Genomic DNA, 19,133 nt, shown 5'->3' on the forward strand with positions numbered 1-19,133 from the left:
AAATATCACAATTTTATGAAGAAAGTAAAGAAGGAGAAAGCGCGGAACAACTGAATTGTTGAAAAATCAATATAGATTAACTTTGTTAATACTCTGTCAATGTGAAGCAGACCGAAAATGAGGCATGCTGTTACATGATTTATTTGACATGAGAATGCATGGCACTTAACAAGCGGTTTCAAATTAGTTATAATGACAACAAAAGATATGATTATTACTGTGTTGAATCTAGTCTTAAAACCGCACAACTGCAGTTTACTTATGAGCAGTTATGTTACCTTGTACACATCTAATTTCTACACAATGTGTAACATGTACCTGACTGCAGAACATGTGACGATGTGTCAAAAAAAAATTGCCTGCTTAAATGTTTCTCACATTTAAGGACAAAGGGCCAAGGCAGTTAGATAGATTGCTTGCCATGGAGTTTGACTTATCGTTTACATGGTACTGTGCGCCTGTTCCTGATCACAGAAGCAGAACTTTATTCAGCTTTTATCAGAATGTCAGAGGGAAATGTGAGCTTGTACATCATTGTACTACTCTCTGATGTTTTTATGATTCTTCTTTCAGACAGAGACACCCTGAATCTTTATTACTGATGCCCTGTGCTGTTATATTTCCTTGTCCACACTGCCGCAATGACTGTGTAATCCAGTTCAATTAAAACCATCTTTGGAGTCAAAAGTGGGCCGAGAGATGCAAATCAGCGAGAGAATATTGGATGTTCTTGCACGAGGTAGTAACATCTAATCAGAATTTTGGAACCTTATAAATAATTGTTTAGGATAGTGTAAAAATGTGTAAGAATGTCTTCATCTCCAGTCATTAAAAGGGTAAAAAGTGGAGGGAAGCAACAAGACAAAGCTGTACAATTTATTAAAATATGAAAGATGGGCATAAATGTAGGGGCTAAATACAGAACAGATTTAAACATGGAATAATAGGCCTTAATAGATTTAAATATACGGGGATCCAAACATTTTTCCCTTGTCCATTCTGATAGGGTGAGAGAAAGCAGATCAGAACCTTAATAAACTGTGTTAACAGTTTTGTTTATTAGTCAATAATCTTCTCACATAAGTGAACATGTAAGTGAACACAAGTCACCAAGTAAAATGTAATGAAGAGTTGCGGACTTTCAGTGCTAAATACATTTATCCATCTGTTAATTTTGTTATCAAAGCATAATAGTGAAGGACAGGTTAATGGCCCCTCCAATGCCACCACCTGGGGCCGATCAAATTGGACCTTTCTCAAATGTGTGAGTGTCACCTACTGCATCAACAGCACCATTTACCCACTTTAAAATGTGCAAGGCAGCAAATATGATAATAAACTAGAAGACTGCAATATATCTTATAGAAACCATCTTAGGTGCCTTTCAAAACATCCTGAGGGCTGTTTGATAATATAAAACCAAGGGAAAGTTTTTGGTTTGACCTACCACAGAAAACATTCATGAGGCTGCCTTGTAAGGGCCGTTTATGTTGTCTGACCTAGGCACAGTCAAACATTGTACATGTGATATTTGCCAGACAACAAACTGTCAAGCTTCTATTACACAGGCATACTGAAAGGCCTACTAACAAGCTACAAGGTAAACTAACACTACAAAAGAACATCTCTGTGTGAACCATAACCATTAGGAGTACATTTGCTACAGTACAATGTGTCACCAAAAGGGTAGAAGTAAATCCTGCCTTTTCTACATGCAGACATTTGTGATCCGGCCCAAATGGCACCAGCGTGCTACAAAGCTGCCACTCCAGAGGAATGTTCTGCTCTTATGTGTCCGATTCCTGCGTGCTTTTCCGACTCTGGTTCAGGGACTCTGCTTCAAATGCCGTGATTCATGACAGCATGCGACTGCTCTCACCGCTCATTCCAATGTGATGCACAGCCTCTCCTCCAACAAGGCAATTTAGTTCAATTTGGTTTTTTATAATACAAAAATGTACTTTATAATCCTTCATTGCTCACTGCTCCAGAGGAAAACCGCTACCGCTAGTACAAACAATGGCCATTCATTTTGCAGGTTAGCCTGAGCTGAAAGCAGGCTGCTTGCTGCAATTTACCTTCTTCCATTATTCTGAAATATGCTTGCTGACAATATTGTGCGGGCGAGCTGTAATGCTGCTTTATATATTCATGGAACGTCAAATTTTGCAAACTAGCCTGAATGCGTAGGAACGGAAGAAGAATGAAAACAGTTTAACCATTACTTACACAAAGAAATGTTTTTGGCTTAGACGAATCAGATGGTAATAATAGGATTACAAGCACTAAGCCCATGTCAGAATAGATTTAGGTCTACGCCTGAAGCCAGGAGATCACTTCACAAACGCCATTGTTGGATCCAGACGAGCTAAGCTCTTTATGAAGAATATCAGAATATATGGATGCAAAATCCTTAGTAGCAGCTGGCCAAATTTAAGGCAATTACCAATAAAGTTCCATTGGTCTCTCTTTTTTTAGTTCTTCAGCTTAAAATGAAGGAATAATGCAATTGGGTGATTATCTGCACATTCATTGTCACTGATGAGGTGTGAGTGTGTCAGTAAATGGTGGCTTAGTATGTTCCAAATATGCTCTTTTTGTCTGTATTAACCTGCTTCGGATTAATATTTAGCCCTTGCAATTACTGCACATCTACAATAAAATGTTAAATTATGATTTACATTTGTATCATGATAAACTATTCTAAGGTCTTCCAGTTTAAAAGGAATAATAAATGAATTAATGAGAATTCCATATGACCTTGAATGAGACAAGAGCGTGTTTGTTTATGAGAGAGAGAGAGAGAGAGAGAGAGAGAGAAAGAGAGAGAGTGAGAGAAAGAGAGAGAGAGAGAGCATGAGAGAGGGAGAGAGTGAGAGAGAGAGAGAGAGAGTGAAATTGAGAAACGAGCCATCAAATTCTGGAAACATCTCAAATCAAGTGACCCCAACGCTTATTGTTTTAAAGCCCTGAAAAGCCAAGAGATGAGCACAAAAATAAGTCCCCTCTGCCAGCTAGTCTTGAGGCTCACACAAACTAATACGACAAACAAGAATAACCAGACTAATACAACTAACAATCAGCCTCAGGACTATGCCACCCTTGCACAAACAATTCGGCCTAACCAAATTATAAAAACACAAAAAGAAAAGTATCTGACATATTGGATTGAAACAACAAAAAGTCAAAGTAAACTTCAATGCTATTTGGCCCTAAACAGAGAATACACTGTAGCAGACTACCTGTCCACAGTGTCTAATACAAAACAAAGGAAAACCTTGACCAGGTACAGACTAAGCAACCATAACCTGGCTATTGAAAGAGGCAGACACAGGCAAACCTGGCTGCCCACAGAAGAGAGACTATGTACCCATTGCAGCCAGGGCATGATAGAAACAGAGCTCCACTTCCTGAGTGAATGCTGCAAATTGAAAGATATCCGGAAGGAATTCTTTCCTGAATTCAAAACCATCTACCCAGACTTTGAGAAGTTTGAGGACAGTAAGGTTCTAAGAATATTACTAGGAGAGGAACAAGATAGTGCCAGAGTCGCAGCTAGGTATGTGGATGCCTGCCACAGAGAAAGAGAGTCACTCCATCGGTAAAACACTTCAAGAAATAAATACACACACACATACACACACACACACACACACACACACACACACACACACACACACACACACACACAAACACACGCATTCACACCACACACACACACACACCACACACACACCACACACACACCACACACACACACACACACTTCTGTATTTGTTGTTTGTTTTAATGTATGTAGAAATGCTTTGGCAATACAAATGGAGTTTTTGTCATGCCAATAAAGCTCATTTGAATTTGAATTTGAGTGAGAGAGAGAGAGAGAGTGAGAGAGAGAGAGAGAGTGAGAGAAAGAGAGAGAGAGAGCATGAGAGAGGGAGAGAGTGAGAGAGAGAGTGTGAGAGAGAGTGAGAGAGAGAGAGAGAAAGAGAGAGAGAGAGTGTGAGAGAGGGAGAGAGTGAGAGAGAGAGAGAGTGAGAGAGAGTGAGAGAGAGAGTGAGAGAGAGAGATAGAGAATGAGAGAGAGAGAGAGTGAGAGAAAGAGAGAGAGTGAGAGAGCGAGAGAGGGAGAGAAAGTGAGAGAGAGAGTAAAGTAAAGAGAATAGAGGGTGCAATAGTGCATGTGCATACAAAATTAAGCAGTGTATTTTACTTTCAAAATGCTTCCCCATGAATTACAGCACCCTATTTTCATGAATTCATAAATATGTTCTGTCAAAATGATCAATATTGTATGCCATGCGCAGGTCTATTGTTTCTGCATTGAAATTGCTCTACCCACAGACTTTAATATGTAAATGTTATGACCAACAGCATTTTAATATAGAATCATTTTTCCAGATCAACACCTCAGGGTTTTCAAGTGTGGAGCAGACAGGAAGGGGAAGGAGTATAATACAGTCTTCCCCCCTTCCATGAATCTGGGCTGGATGAGATCTTCATGCTGTAACACATTACTGAAAGCCCATATTTAACTTATTAGAAGTAAAGGAGCTGTTAAATCAGTTGCAAACTCAGAGACTCTGGGAAGGAAACAAAGCAGCCCTCACCACGTAATCCAACCAGCTTCTCCAGCCCACACAGCTTGGTACTGTCGTCAGCGCAAGGCTCAGGATTTTTAAGCAGAAGCCCAATGCCGACCTTGGTGGTAAAGGAACGACCTCTCTTGTCATGGGCGTGATATCAGTGGCAGCGTAGGCAGACTCTTCAGATCCCATCTTGGGGGGCCCTACAGTTTTGCAGTGTTTAGTCGGTTAGCATTACAGTCCCGTCAGTTAAGCACAGCCACCAGAGTTACAACCAGTTACAAGTGATGGTTTCTCTTCGACACGTTTTAATCCCTGGAGATAATTGCTGTTAGATCCTAAGAATGGTTTGAATATAAATTATGTGGGGCATCTGGAATTAGAAGTACTACTGTCTGGGTTCAGGGTACTGCTGGTTAAATACTCCACAGTTAAAGCAAGGGAGAGGAGGTGATCCCTGGACTGTTGAGTTGCAACATAGTAGGCTAATGTTATAATTAGCCATTTACCTAAAAGGAATCAGCTTTTTACCAACCCCATCCCACCACTCATACCCCAAACAGAAACTGTCAGAAGGCCATTTTACAGTATCGGCAGTAAAAAATGACTCAGGTCCCAAATGTCCAGGTTAAATATGTGTTTAAGAATCCTGTACATATATCTTTTAGAGCAATTGTCTTGGTACCTGCAACATGTCCCAGAGGTAATAATAATTAGTAGCTGGTGACCTCACTGGAACCAGAGGGTTTTAGAGGAAACATGAACCTAAGTGTTGCCAATCTCAACTCTGGACTCATGTTGGGGGCCCTCTATCCGGCTGACACAGAGGGCCCCCATGAGCCTACAGTTGCTTTTAGAGCAACACTCTTTTTAGAGAAAACACTCAAGGCCATATAGCTTTGATTTATTCAGAAACCACTCCTGTAGAGACAGACTTAATCGAGCTTGAGGCTTGAGACCTACTGGGCCTGGCACCTAGCAGACGAGAACCTGCTGGGGAGCTGTTGCTCAAATACACATTTTCCAAAAAAAATGAAGATAATTTGTATTGTACATCCCAAACAGAGCACCAAATCCTTTTACTTGATAATGCCCCAATTAGACTGCATTATTGCTGCATTCCTCCATCTCATTATGAGGCTGTTAAAGCCGATATTAAACAGCTGCTGATTGAACAGGTCATTAAGGAGAGCTACAGTCCTTATGCTTCCCCCATGGTCCTGGTCCAGAGAAAAGATGGCACCCTGAGGTTGACTGTCGACCATAGGAGGCTAAATACTAAGACTCATAAAGATGCCTGTTTTCACCGGGATAGAAGACTCACTTTCCTTACAGGGACTAAGTGGATTTCCAAGCAGCTATAAATAAGTACGTGTCTGATTCTGACCACCCGGAGACTGCAAGATCTGTATTCATTTCGGGCTATTTTAGTTAAGAGGGATACTGTCAGGGCTGTGCAATGCCCCCGACAATCTTTTCCTCTGATGTGAAATGGCACCTGCGGAGGTTACAGCTGGTTCTACATCACCTGCAGCAAGAGAAATCCAAAATAAAAATGTGTTTCTTTTTTTTTTTTTATTTTTCATCAGGAGGTGAATCGCCTTGCTTATATTGTTTTTTTCTGGAGGGTGTGGCTGGAGAACCAGAAAATTACAGGTGCTGTTGATTGGACACAGCTAGAAAATGTCCAGGAGCTTAGATCCTGTTTTGGATTTGCTGATTGCTGGGGCTTTGTGGCACAGTTCTCTCAGATTGCTGCTTTTAATGCCTCCATTGCTGAGACGACTCTCCCATAGTAGAGGAAGGAGGCTATCTCTACAAGAGCATTTCACATAATCTTCATCGGAACACACCGTAATACGTAATTTCAATAGATCTAATTTAGGCCTGATAGAGATAAATGACTAATTTAAATTCTACTTTTGTGACGGCAATGGCATGCCAATCAAAAGAGGCAAAGCAAAGGCGATGGAGAATATAACAGAAATAACAATTCTAGGATCATACTAACCTCTTGACTCCCATTGTGTAGGTTTACACAGAATAGCGATCATCGGGTTCGGCAACATATCATCATGAACCACTGGCCAAATTAACAACATACCTGCTCTACATGACCTTGATAGTTAGTTTGGTTAGATTTATTCGGCACAAGTCACACCATAAAAAAGTGTGTTACGCACAAATACACTTTTGCCATTTACCCACAGCATGTCAAAAAACTCAGTGGTGACTGTCATCCATCACTCACCAGCTCGGCTTGGCAATTTCCTGGTTGATCTGGACCATCCCCAAAGCACTTTCCTGGAAGAAAAGGCACTTTGCTACCCCCGTTGTTGACTTAAGTACTTATATGGACAACAGTGCAAAGTCTGCTGGCTTCCTCTTGCTGCTTTATTCCTTCAGGCATTCCTGTTCGCAGTCGTTTTCCTCACACAAAGCCGGCAGGCAAACTGACCTTGTGTTCCAATGTGAGTGCAGTTCTTCAACCCTCTCTGTCATTCACTGTCTCTCTTCCTCTTCCATGTAACACTGCCCCCCCCCCCCCCCCAATCACACACACACACACACACACACACACACACACACATCCTGAGCCCTCATAGTCACTCTCTGTCATAGTCCACACAACTTGCTTTTCGTGGCCTCCCCTCCCTTCTATTAGCTCCAACTCCAAGGTGACCTCTCTCAGCTATATCCACTTGACATTCTCTGCCCTCTCTCCTCCAGGCCTGAAGGTACATTTTCCTCCAAAACCAGGCTACCCACTGCATTGCGTGCTGACCGAGTCAAAGTACAATGAGCAGAGAGGAGGTGAAGGAAATCCCAGAATGCCACTGACCCGACCCTCCTCTTTCCAACTTCTCATTCTCTATCACCTAAGATAAAATAGCCTTTTCCTCTAGGCAAATATCCAAGCCACAGCTGCTAACCCACTCAGATTCTTTGCTGCCTTATTCCACTTCTTCCTCTCTCACTGCAGATTGTTTTTGGTATTCTTTACAGGAAAAGTTCCTGAAATCTCCATTCAAAGACTTTGTGAGATGGGAAAGAACAAGAAACATCAGACTGACCACCTTGTCTCTGGATATTGTCCCCTCTCTCCTCTTTCAAGCATTCTCTCTGGACCTTCAAACAGGTGAATGTGCCATGCCTTTGTTTGTAAAACCCACCATTGACTCTTATATTACTCATAATATCAGCCTCTTCTCCCTCTCAGCAAAACTTGAATCTGCTAAATAATAAAAAAAAAAATGTCCAACTGTCTCCTTCAAAACAACATCTTTGACCTTAACCACAGCGTTTTCAGTTTTCGCCACTGAGATGGCTCTCTCTTAGTAAACAAAGCCTTCCACTCTGCAAGCCATCCTCCCTTTATTCTACTTTGACCCTTCTGGACCTCCCTGCAACATGTGACACCTTAAAGCGTCAGATGGGAATATCAGGCAGTGCCCTGACCTGGTTTGTGTCTAACCTTTCAGATCACCTTTACCAACTCAAACGGATAGTCTCTACAGAATGTCTCATACCCTCTCAATAGTATTTTCCCAAGTATTAGTGCTTTACCCCTCTCCTGTTCTCCTTTTAGAACAGCGTTTTAATGATTACACTTAGTTCTCCTTCCTTGTCCTCATCTCACTCACAAGTCTCTGCTGCACAAAGAAACTTACAGAAAACTGAAGTTTCATACACTGGTTGCATGTGATGTCATTACATGCAACTTTACTGTTACACAAATGAATTTACCAGCAGCTTGAGATTCAATTTACCACAAAATCTTGTGTGCAATTTCATTCAACATTGCATCCATCAATTCTAAACTCATGTGATTTGTTTTTAAATCATTCATTCCTCACATAATTCATTATTGCTATGATTTTTGTGAATAGCAGTATAAAAACAATGTCAAATCAATGTCAAACAATGTCAAAACAATGGTAAAGAAGAAGCAGTGGTAGATGTGGATCTGGCTGGCGATAGAAAAGAAAACCAGTTACCACACAGTTCTTCATGAGAGATTTGTATCTCTCTTAATGCATTGGAAATAGGACTCATCCCGCCAGTATTGCAATGATATATTCTCTGGTGATCAAGGTCTACACATATAACAATCAGCCAGCTTTCTGGTTTGTTTTATTAATACATTTAATTGCTGACACAATCGTGCATCTCTAGCTGAGTACATCTGGCAACTGTTACATTAATTAACTAGCTATGTCAAGAGGCAGATTGGGTCAAGGGCTGCATGGAACAGTGAGTCTGTTGACCACTAATTGTCATTTCATTACTTTGTGCTAAAATCTATACTGCTGTTAATTTAGAAAATTGAAGTGAAACAGAGAACCGTGCCAGATAGCCATAGAAATCAGCAAATCCAAAACAGGAATTAAGCTGCTGGACCCAGTCCATCCATTAGAAGACGCAACGTGCCTCTGATCACCTACACTTCCCAGCTCCTGGTCCAGGCCCTTGTGTCCTCCTTGGATGACCACAGCTCTTGGCTGACCTCCCAAAGTGTGCCACCAGAGCACTTCAGCTCACTCAGAAAGCTACTGCTAGGTTAGCTTCCATTCTTTAAAAATAAGTCCATGTCTCACTTGTTGCCCCATCGCTGGATTCTAAATACTGTCCATATCAAATTCAAGGCCCTGGTGCCAGTGAAGGTTACAGCTCCTGAATATTCAACGGCCATGGCTTACACATACTGCACAACCTCTTCCGTCTGCAACATCTGGTCATCTGCTAGTTACTTCCACTCATGGGTATGAATGCTCAGATGCTTGTTCAGTGGTGGACACACTCATGCGAAACCTGATGATGTCTGGTAATAAATCCATGATATCATTTTCTGAGGAACAGAAATCTGTTTCAAAAAGATTCATTCAAGCAATGTTTAAATGTATAACTGTGTAAACCTTGATTTCCACCATAAAGTCTATTTGCCCACAAAATGATATAAAAATTTTAAAAGTTAAATGCACAGATCAGTCTGTCTCTCCAAGTGTTTTAGGATTAGTGGTAAAGTTTAACAAAGAACAAACAAAATAAGCATACAAGATGGTTCCTCCAGTCACAGGGATTGACATAGCATAGATCGATGAGAGAAATGATGTTATGAAACAGGTTCCTTATTCTATTTACGGTCAATATCACGGGCATGGATAAACTGGTATGTTCGACACTGCTCTGATGATAATCTTTTTGGCTGTTTGATACAATACTGAATCATCAGCAGCCCCCTTCGCCGACCTGCTGAGTGTCGAGCACATGCTTTCTGAAATGAAGCCACATATGGTGCTGTACCACTTTGCAAAGCGGCGCACGCTGACATTATCTGGGTCAAGTCGAGGGGCCATTTGTGCGGTTTGAAATGGACTGCTCATAAGAGGCCAGTATGCTGAAAACAAACACTCATTTGATTTAGGGTCAGATGGGGCGTGCTCAATAGCTTGGCAAGGTTCCCCAAATTCAGCTGAAGGAGCCAGAAAATCGTGTACATGTCTTCTCAACGTGCCAGCTGGATGTTCCTCAAAAGACAACACTTGCATAAAAATGGCCCATAAAATCAATTTCTCCATAAAGTGCAGTAATATAAAGATACACATTGAGACACTAGCTGGATGGGGGGTGTTTAGCTTCTCCTCCCATATTACCATTCCCATAATTCGACTGGGGTGATGGATAATGGGCAAAGAATGTAGATGCCATTCAGCTGACCTCGAAGGAAGACTTGCACAATAGTTTGCACAATAAATGATTGGGGACAGACTCGTTCGTTTGCTGCAACACAGAAAGGGGAAAAGAAAAAGGCCAGCTGGTCTTTCAGCTTTAGTGCAGAAGCTGTGAACAATGTTTCATTTGATTATTTTAAGTTAAGGAAATGAACATTCGCTTATCACACGTGAAGAGTTCATTGGAGCTGTTACATTACGTTTTGGTCTGAGAGAAAGATGATTTGAATAAGTCCCGGTTGTTTTTGTAGTCTCTTGCCTCCTATTTAAGCTCCCTTAATGTAGCCAGCTGCTTGCCTACATTACAACACCCAGGCAAAGGCTGTATACTGTATTTCTCCCATGAGTTTCTCTCCTGGCTTTCTCATTAATTGGGAGAAAGATTTATAGTAATTCATAATGATAGAGCATTTAGTTAACATAAAAGGCTTTCACTTTAATACAAATTAAAATATTTCTGTCCATGAAAGTAACTGTCTTAAAACAGCTTGGTTAATTACAATACTACAATAAGAAAATGCAAGAGGAGCAGTTTTTCTCAGTTCAAATGTGAAGGACATGTGACACAAATGTATTGTCATTCTTAATGTAGTTTCCATCCTGGTCTTTGGTCCTGGTCACATCAATGCCCACTTTCATCGGTTGGGTGAGGATGTCCATGCCTTGGTAACTGGAACCCTATGACACCAAATAGTTTTACATGTAAAACATGTACTCATTTCACAATCTGTAATTTTCAATACAATTTTTTATGACGCCGGAAACAGTTCAGTTACTTCCCCGCTCCCATACATAAATATGCATACTTCACTTGTGCTTAGGATAAGGTTCTTGGTAACAGTCATGGATTAGTGTATTTCTCAATCACAGTTCAAACCTAGTGTAGGATGTGACCTGACTGTACCCTTTCAATGGGCCAGGTCTATGCAGTCTAAGTTGACCATATGGCCTCATTACGGTCTATGGGTTTTCCTGATGTGACTTCTCAAGTAAACTTGCCTACACATTTTAGAGAGGAACAGCATCAGCCCTGAGGGTGGAGCACACATCTGACCACAGAAGACACATTCAGTCACACTTTGATACTATTTGGAGCCCACTTCTGTACCAAAAGCACAATATCTCTAAGAATTTGTTCCACTACTATAAAATGTCTGCCCTCTGCCTTGATGACAGGGAAGGGCTATTAAAGAAAGCAAAAATAATAATAAAAAAAAAAGTTAAAGGGTTTACAACAGCTGAGAACTGATTCAAAATCAAATGAGTAGTTTTCATTTTTTTCTCATCTCCATTTTTAACATATGGTGCCATGCCTTGAGAAGGAGGCCAAGTCCCCCCTACAAGAAAGAGGCGGGATTTACATGAATCACACATCCTGTGGCTTTTCTGGAACATTTGAAGCCCCTATAGTTGAAAGACAGGGGAAAATTTTGAGTCTAACCTATTTACAAGGTAATTGTAGCCTAGTTATATTCTACATTAAAAAGAGCTGCTGCGCAGAAGAAGATGAAAGCGTCCATTGTTCTTTTCCATAAAAAGGACTTTTCTATTTAAATGCCAACTAAAAAAAAGAAAGAAAAGAATCCCAGTGCCGTTAGCCTTTGTTTAAACAAAGACAGACACTGTCTGATTCCTTGTTATTTTCAGGGCTGCCTTTTATTCCCAGTTCTGTAAATGCATCACCTGGTGAATACCAATGCGCTTTGAACTAATCAGGTAGCAGAATTCTTTTGAATTTGACTTTATTATCTACAATGTCATTTTCCTCAGCCGAGATCTGTTAGATTTGCTCGGCGCACACGGCGCTTGTCTGGAGCCATCGCCGAGGAGCGTGAGGGTTATTTTGCGTCCGCGGTTTTGATCGGCGGAATGAATGTGTGTTGTAAAAGGAAGCATAACAGCCCGGGATGCACCATAACAGCGAGCACCCAAAGGAACGGCATTTAATTCCGAACAAAACGCGAGGCATTTTAAGTGCCTCACTTTTTTTTTTTTTTTTGCGCTCCACATAAGCAAACAATCATGATGTACTGTGAATAATCCTCACCAAGCTCTAAGTGCATTTATGTATGCATGTGTGTATGTATATATGCATGTATGTCACCAAGGAAACAAAGTGCTGCTTTGCCTTGTTTTGATCATAGGGTAATCGAGATGTTGTTCTATGGTACACTACTTCTAATAATAACTTTATAATACATAGGTTTTTATTTCTCTGAAGCAAGGCCTCAATGAATGATGGTAGGAAGAGCATGCTTAATGGTGTCTCATTGTTAATGTTAATCCAGCTCTGCCAATGAGACGGTTTGTTGCCACATTACAGTGTTGTGACGCTATCACACTATGAATGTTGAATTTTATCCATGCCTGGAATATATATTACAAACCAAATACCTTGACTCATTGCTAATTATATTGCCTTCACGTAGTAACAAAACCTTTGCAATTTTATATAGAAACTGGAAATGAACGTATGGTAGTTATTTTACTCCTATTCGACTCAACTCATATAGGGTTTATGGAAATTTATTGAAGTAATTCAGATGCTGCGCTGATAGGCACAACCGCAATCCCCCCCATCACCATAGTCTGAGCCTTAAACCTGTCAGTTACAAATCCAGTATCCTACCTATTATGGCAAGCTAGCACCACAATAACAGCAGCAAGCCACTGTTTTCATACATACATCGCAAAACAGAACATTAAAAAAATCCAATTTATGTCAATGTATGATATATACTTGTTAAAATCAGATCTGAAATGTCATTTAATCTGTTTTTTCTTTTACTGGTTTTGTTTTGATCGAAAATACTGTTTTTTCCCCCAACCCCCACTCAGATTTAAGACACAGCCCTTCACAGTGCAATCACTCTTGCATGCCGATGCTGTTATAGAACAAATTGGTCCAGTTCCTCATCTGAAACATGAAACCATCTGTGATGAAATATCAATATCAAGAGGTCTTTTTTTCCCAATGTGAAGATGACTCTGGTCTGCCAGTCTGGGATCTAAGTTACAAGGGAGGACCTGAGAGATAGTTTGCAATGTAAGTGATGGCTATATTACAAGGGTGGGTTCGGGGGTGAGCTGGTTCAGAATTGGTATGTCTGGAGTGGTAATTTACAGACTGACTTTTTTTCTCTTGCAATTGATTCTGCACCTACAACCCATGACAGGAGTAATTTCTCAATCGCAGGGGCCCTGGTTAAACTTAGTGTTGCGTTTGAGGAATGACAGCAAGTACCCATCAGACAGGAATTTATTATGTGGGATTAATGCACTGAAAACACTGAAACCAGACTCTGAACAAACTGATACGTGATTAAAGAGCAGCAGGAAACAGAAAGCATTTAACTTGTCATTAGACTCGACTGGATATCAGCTGCCATCTCAGGCTATGGAGCTGTCTGACTGACGTTACTTAAGCTGCGATGGTTTGTTACACTTATTACAAAATTGGTAAGGAGCTAATTCATGATGACTGTACATAAGACTGTTATATCTGTGGTAGTTACAAATGATGTGCACATACATTGCTGGAAAAATACATTGAGAGTTGCAGGTTTGAATCCTGGCTGGGAAATAACTTTGACACCCGTTAAGCGAGGTATGCACCTTGAATTATTTGAGCAAATATGTGAAATGTAAGCGTTGCAAGTCTTGTGGGAAATGTATTAAAACATGCAATGGCTAACAGACTGCCGGCTTCTGCATTAGCTTCACGCTGGTGACCAGACACAGAGCGAAGCTGGCTGAGGTTTAGATTTCATGACAAGAAAATAACCAGGAAAACTGAAAACAGTACGATTAAGTGGACTCCCTGCACTCAAGAGGTTTTTGTCGTGCAGATTCTGTTTGTCTGCTTTAAACGTTAGTTAAATACATGTCATCCAGCCAGCTAGAGTAGGTTAGAGGTGGCAAGCTCAGCAGTTTACGTTTAATGACGGTGTCAGGCTAGCTTGAACAAATAACACCAAAGGCTTAAAGAAGAAGAAGAAGAAAAAAAAAATCTACTTTATAATTTCTAAATCTCTCTCTAATGCCTAAAAGAAACTGAAGCCCTTTATCCTGGGGACTGAGCAAACCATGTTCAACAGAAATCACACAGATTAACACATCATATTCACACACTCTCTTTTAACCAGTATTAACCAAGTCCCTGATTCGAACAAATCTTGTTGACCCGTCAAAAGGTGCTTTACTGTAACTATTGACATATTTTCCCAGTCGTATGCTAAGTTCAAGGATCATCTAACATTCAAATAATCCTGAGCATCACAAGAAGCCTATTGTCATCATCAGTGTGTTTATGTATGTTTAACTGGTGAAAATCTTTGAGCATTCTTAGGGTTTTTGTAAAGCTCTCAAAATACAATGACTTAATTGAGGCAGATATGCATTGCACACAGGCTTAGTACCTTAGTACAATGCAAAATTATGTCTGTATTCTGTATTCTCACAATGAGGTGTTAAACATTAAGCAACGTTGTACCATAATGCAGTCCTTAAACAGTGTGATCATATGCCAAAGCTAAGAATTAACAGCTCTATGTATGCATACAATAATTATACTTAAGGAAATCTTACCTTGCGGAAATGAAAGAGCAGCTGAAGGGTTCAGGATGTGTTTGTGGGTGTGCGTTTGTGCAAGTGTGATGACTACCCATGCTAATTAGCTAAATGCCGTATAATAACGGTAAGCACAAATTAGTCGCATTGTCTAAAGACAAAATGCACTAATTCACAAAATCTGATTCATTAAGAGTGGACTTAATTCTGCTTCCACATCCACACATTAGCAGGCATGCATGTTCATTACGATAACAGTAGCTAAAATAGACATTACAGACATTAAAAAAAATTAAATGAGATGTTAGAGAATTTAATGGATGATTTTAATTACTCACATTGGTTTGAGAGAGAGGGAAGCACACAATCATGTGTTTGGCTATTTTTTACATTCTCTAAGTATATTGCTCTGCACAGTCTTACTACTGACAAAAACTAAAATCTTACAAGACCAACATTATGGGGAATATCTGAGCTTTTTAGGGGAAAAAAAAGGATAGCGTCTGTGGCCTAGAAATAATCTTAATACCCTTGAAGAAATTGTGGACATGTCAGATTCATGCTGGACTCAATGTCATTAAAAAGAAATGTAGAGAGACGGAAAGGAAACCTTGACTACCTTGACTATTTTTAGTGCTGTACAAATAGGGCCGTGGAAACTGAATTTAACATCCTACCCTTAATAGTTCTTGAGATGTGGCCAATTTATTGTGATCGTTACAGTCACGACAGAACCAATAGGAGCAGACTTGGATTTCAGTATTCCTGGAGTGATATAGCACTATCATATGCAGCACCAGTCAAAAGTCTGGACACAATTGTGCTTATATGTTTATGCACCTCCCATGTGCCAGCGGTGCTACTGTATATATGGCCCTGTACCGGTCATATGTTTAGACATACTTTCCTTCTTTTGTAGAGTAATAGTAAAGACTTATGATTATGGGATTATGCAGTGATCAAAAAAGTGTTATAAACAAATAGCATATTTTAAACACATATTTTAGTTTCTTCAAAGTAGCCAAAAATATTTCTTTTTTTTGGAAATAAATTCATACATAGGCATTAACTTCACTATTTGCATTTGTATAATAAACAAATTCCAAGCAGTTAAGCATAAGTCTTTAGATAAAGATGTCCTTGAATGCATGTTTCCCATTGTCTTATCAGGCATCACCTTATCACCCATTAGGTCTTATCAGGTGTGTCCAAACTTTTGACTGGTACTGTAATAACATATATGGATGGAAGGAGCTAAGCCTTGATTACACCACTACTAATTGCTGATATATGTACCCTCTCCTATTTCGTGTATGTGAGTTGCCATTGCGACGTCATAGCTTCACCTGTATTTTCCCTCACGGCTCATTCTCCAACTGTCCTATCTTAAGTACAGGGCACCACAGTAAGAGGACACTTCAGTGAAACCTTTCACAGGAAATGCTTAAGAACAGAAGGCTTGGGAAGCCCGGTCGAACACCCTAAGTGGCTTACACAAGTGTGCAAAGATTGGCTCCTAACGCCCTGGTGTAAGGGGATGTGGAGTGCCTCTCAGCCTGCTCTCAGTGCTGACCCCAGCAGCTGGAGAGGACATTATTTGCACTTTGTCACCAGGCCCCTTTAGCTGTGTCTGCTCTTAATGGCGTCAGGCGAGATGAAGTCGCTTAACTTATGCCCGGTCAGGTCTGGCCTGGACTGAGTCCATATCAAGAGCTTATTGTGTCCCTGACCTTTACATCACATAGCAGTAAGCTCTCCCTCAAGACCTACTCATTAACATGTTTTTTTTTCCAAATATATATCTGGCAAGAAAGTCTCTCAGGTAGGAGCCATGCTGTGTGTCTGTGCACCCGTGTGTGTGTGTCTCTGCATCTGAGTGTGTGCATGTGTGTGTTGCATCCACATGAGAGTGCATGTATCTGTGTGTGATCCTGCTTCTGTCTGCAAGGGTGTGTGTGTGTGTGAATGTGTGTATGTTTGTGTGTGCCTGTATGCTGTGTTTCCCTGATTCTGTGTGTATCAGTATGTGTGTATTAGTATGTGTGTGAGTGAGTGTGTGTGTGTGTGTGTGTGTGTGTGGGTGGGTGTATATGTGTGAGAGAGATGGATGGGGGATCAGGTTAACAGAGTACGGCCAACACCTTGGCTCTGCTCAGTGGAGTCACCATTCATTTTACTCTTGTTTCAAGCTTCTAAAATAACACCGGCTTACTTGTAAACAATATAATCGTCTTTGATTTAGGCCACAACAGAACTGGTCAGTCAACAGATGCTGCCAGATCTACAGCCCCAAGAGGCTACTGTGAGATTGGACCCTGCGGATAAGGGATTAGTACAAATGTAAGATGATCCTGCTGCTTGTTAAGCTCTGAGGCTTTGTAAGAATGGGAGTCCACATTCTGGCCACAATGACTGTGTACACCCTAACACCCACAATCTCCCAAAGTCTTATGAGTAGTGGTAAAAGGAGGGGTGGGGTGGGTAAAATAAGCAACTCACCTCCCTGCCACCCCCCCCCCCCCCACACACACACACACACAAAACTATGACAGAGATCAAAATTGGGTTTTTTCAATTCAATTTTCAATTTTTTTCTTTTGAAAATATTGTGACAACCCTGAGAGCTGTAAACCCAAAAGCTAAAACTCATCTCTCGAACAGAAAAAAACCTCCACCAAAGCAAAAAGCAAAAAAAAAAAAAAACCTCAGGTTTCACAGAGATGTGATAAGTGCATCTTGCAAGCAGCCAATAATCCTCTAAAAAATAATAAATAATCCAAACAAAATTTCAAACAATTTCACCATTGCTAATTGTTGTCATCATACACATAAATTCAAAATAATCTCAGAAAACACTATATTTGTTGAAATTGAAGATGGAAGGAGTATTTTAGTTTATACAATGAATGTGAACAAAACCCAATATCACCAAATTCAAGTAATTAAAACAAATAATGCAGTACTTTGTAAATGCAAAGGCCAGCCATGTATGTTGTCCGTCACCCATTACAGTAGTTCAACTGCAATTACAGAATCTATTCACTTCCACATCACCCTCCCAGTGCCTTTACCATGTTGCCATTTCTCTGAAATGAGGCTAAATAAATTTGTTTCACGGTGGTATTTTTAAAATTATGGCTGTTCTTATTGAATCAATTCTGAAAAATGTTGCCATCAGCAATGATATCACTGAAAGGAATGTCATTTTTTGGGAAGGGTCATTTCTACTAGTGCCACAGCTCTGGGCACAGGTGACATCCCAGCCTAATCCATCAGTATGGCCTGTTCCTTAACAGTTTCTCCCATAAAGTGTTGTAACACAGAAGGCATGATGTCACTGTGGTGTAATCTGATGCTCTAAACATCCAATAGCTCACAAGTACATCTACATGTTCTCTCCGTGCAGAATATTTCCATATTTAAGGCAAGTCCACCTCTTTACTGCCCGCTGGGCTGAACAACCAGTCCAGTGACTGACAGCCTCAGTTTATGACATGGTCAATTACCGCTGCTCTGGTTTTGTCTGAGGTGACGGGACGGCTTGGTTATTGACTCCTTCCGCCTTCTCTGTGTCATTACAAAGTGCTACCACTTCTGCACAGGAGTCTGTGCTGGGATGTAATGATCATCATCAGTTTTGCTGCGCTGCATTCTCACAGAGAGAGAGAGAGACAGAGAGAAAGACCTCTGAGAGGAATGAGCACTAAATGTTGCCACATGACGTAATAAGTATTTTGCCAGAACAGCAATTAGCATTTGAAATAGGGCCTTACAGAAAACCATGGCATTTAAATAATTGAGTTGGTGATTAAGGATTTTGCATTTTGTATGCATAGGTGAGAAAACGTGTCAAAAGGCAAAAATTTAATAATCCAGTCTGGGCTTCTGTGCTGCGATTTTTCCTTCTTTTGACTTTGTCATGGTGTAGTGTACTCAACTGCTGAAATACACTACATAAATAGAATTAAAAAATCAAAAATAGTTGGAAAGAAAAAACATAACGTATAAGAACTGTGGCTCAGTCTGTGTCTTCTAAGGCTCAAAGCTAACAACCTAGTGAGGGTCTGGACTATGTCATAAGTGAACTATGACCTGGAGTTTACAGGAGCAGAACTTAATTGGCTTTGTCCCACCGGGGTAAGCCAAGCTTATGTAGGCCAGTGTTTCTCTGGCTACTGCTGTATCAGCACCTCCTAGTGACTTGTCAGGACCCAGTGATTGACTAGGGTGTTGTTAGAAATCCACTGCT

Source organism: Megalops cyprinoides, chromosome 18 (assembly GCF_013368585.1).
Source record: "Megalops cyprinoides isolate fMegCyp1 chromosome 18, fMegCyp1.pri, whole genome shotgun sequence".
Classification (NCBI taxonomy): Eukaryota; Metazoa; Chordata; class Actinopteri; order Elopiformes; family Megalopidae; genus Megalops; species Megalops cyprinoides.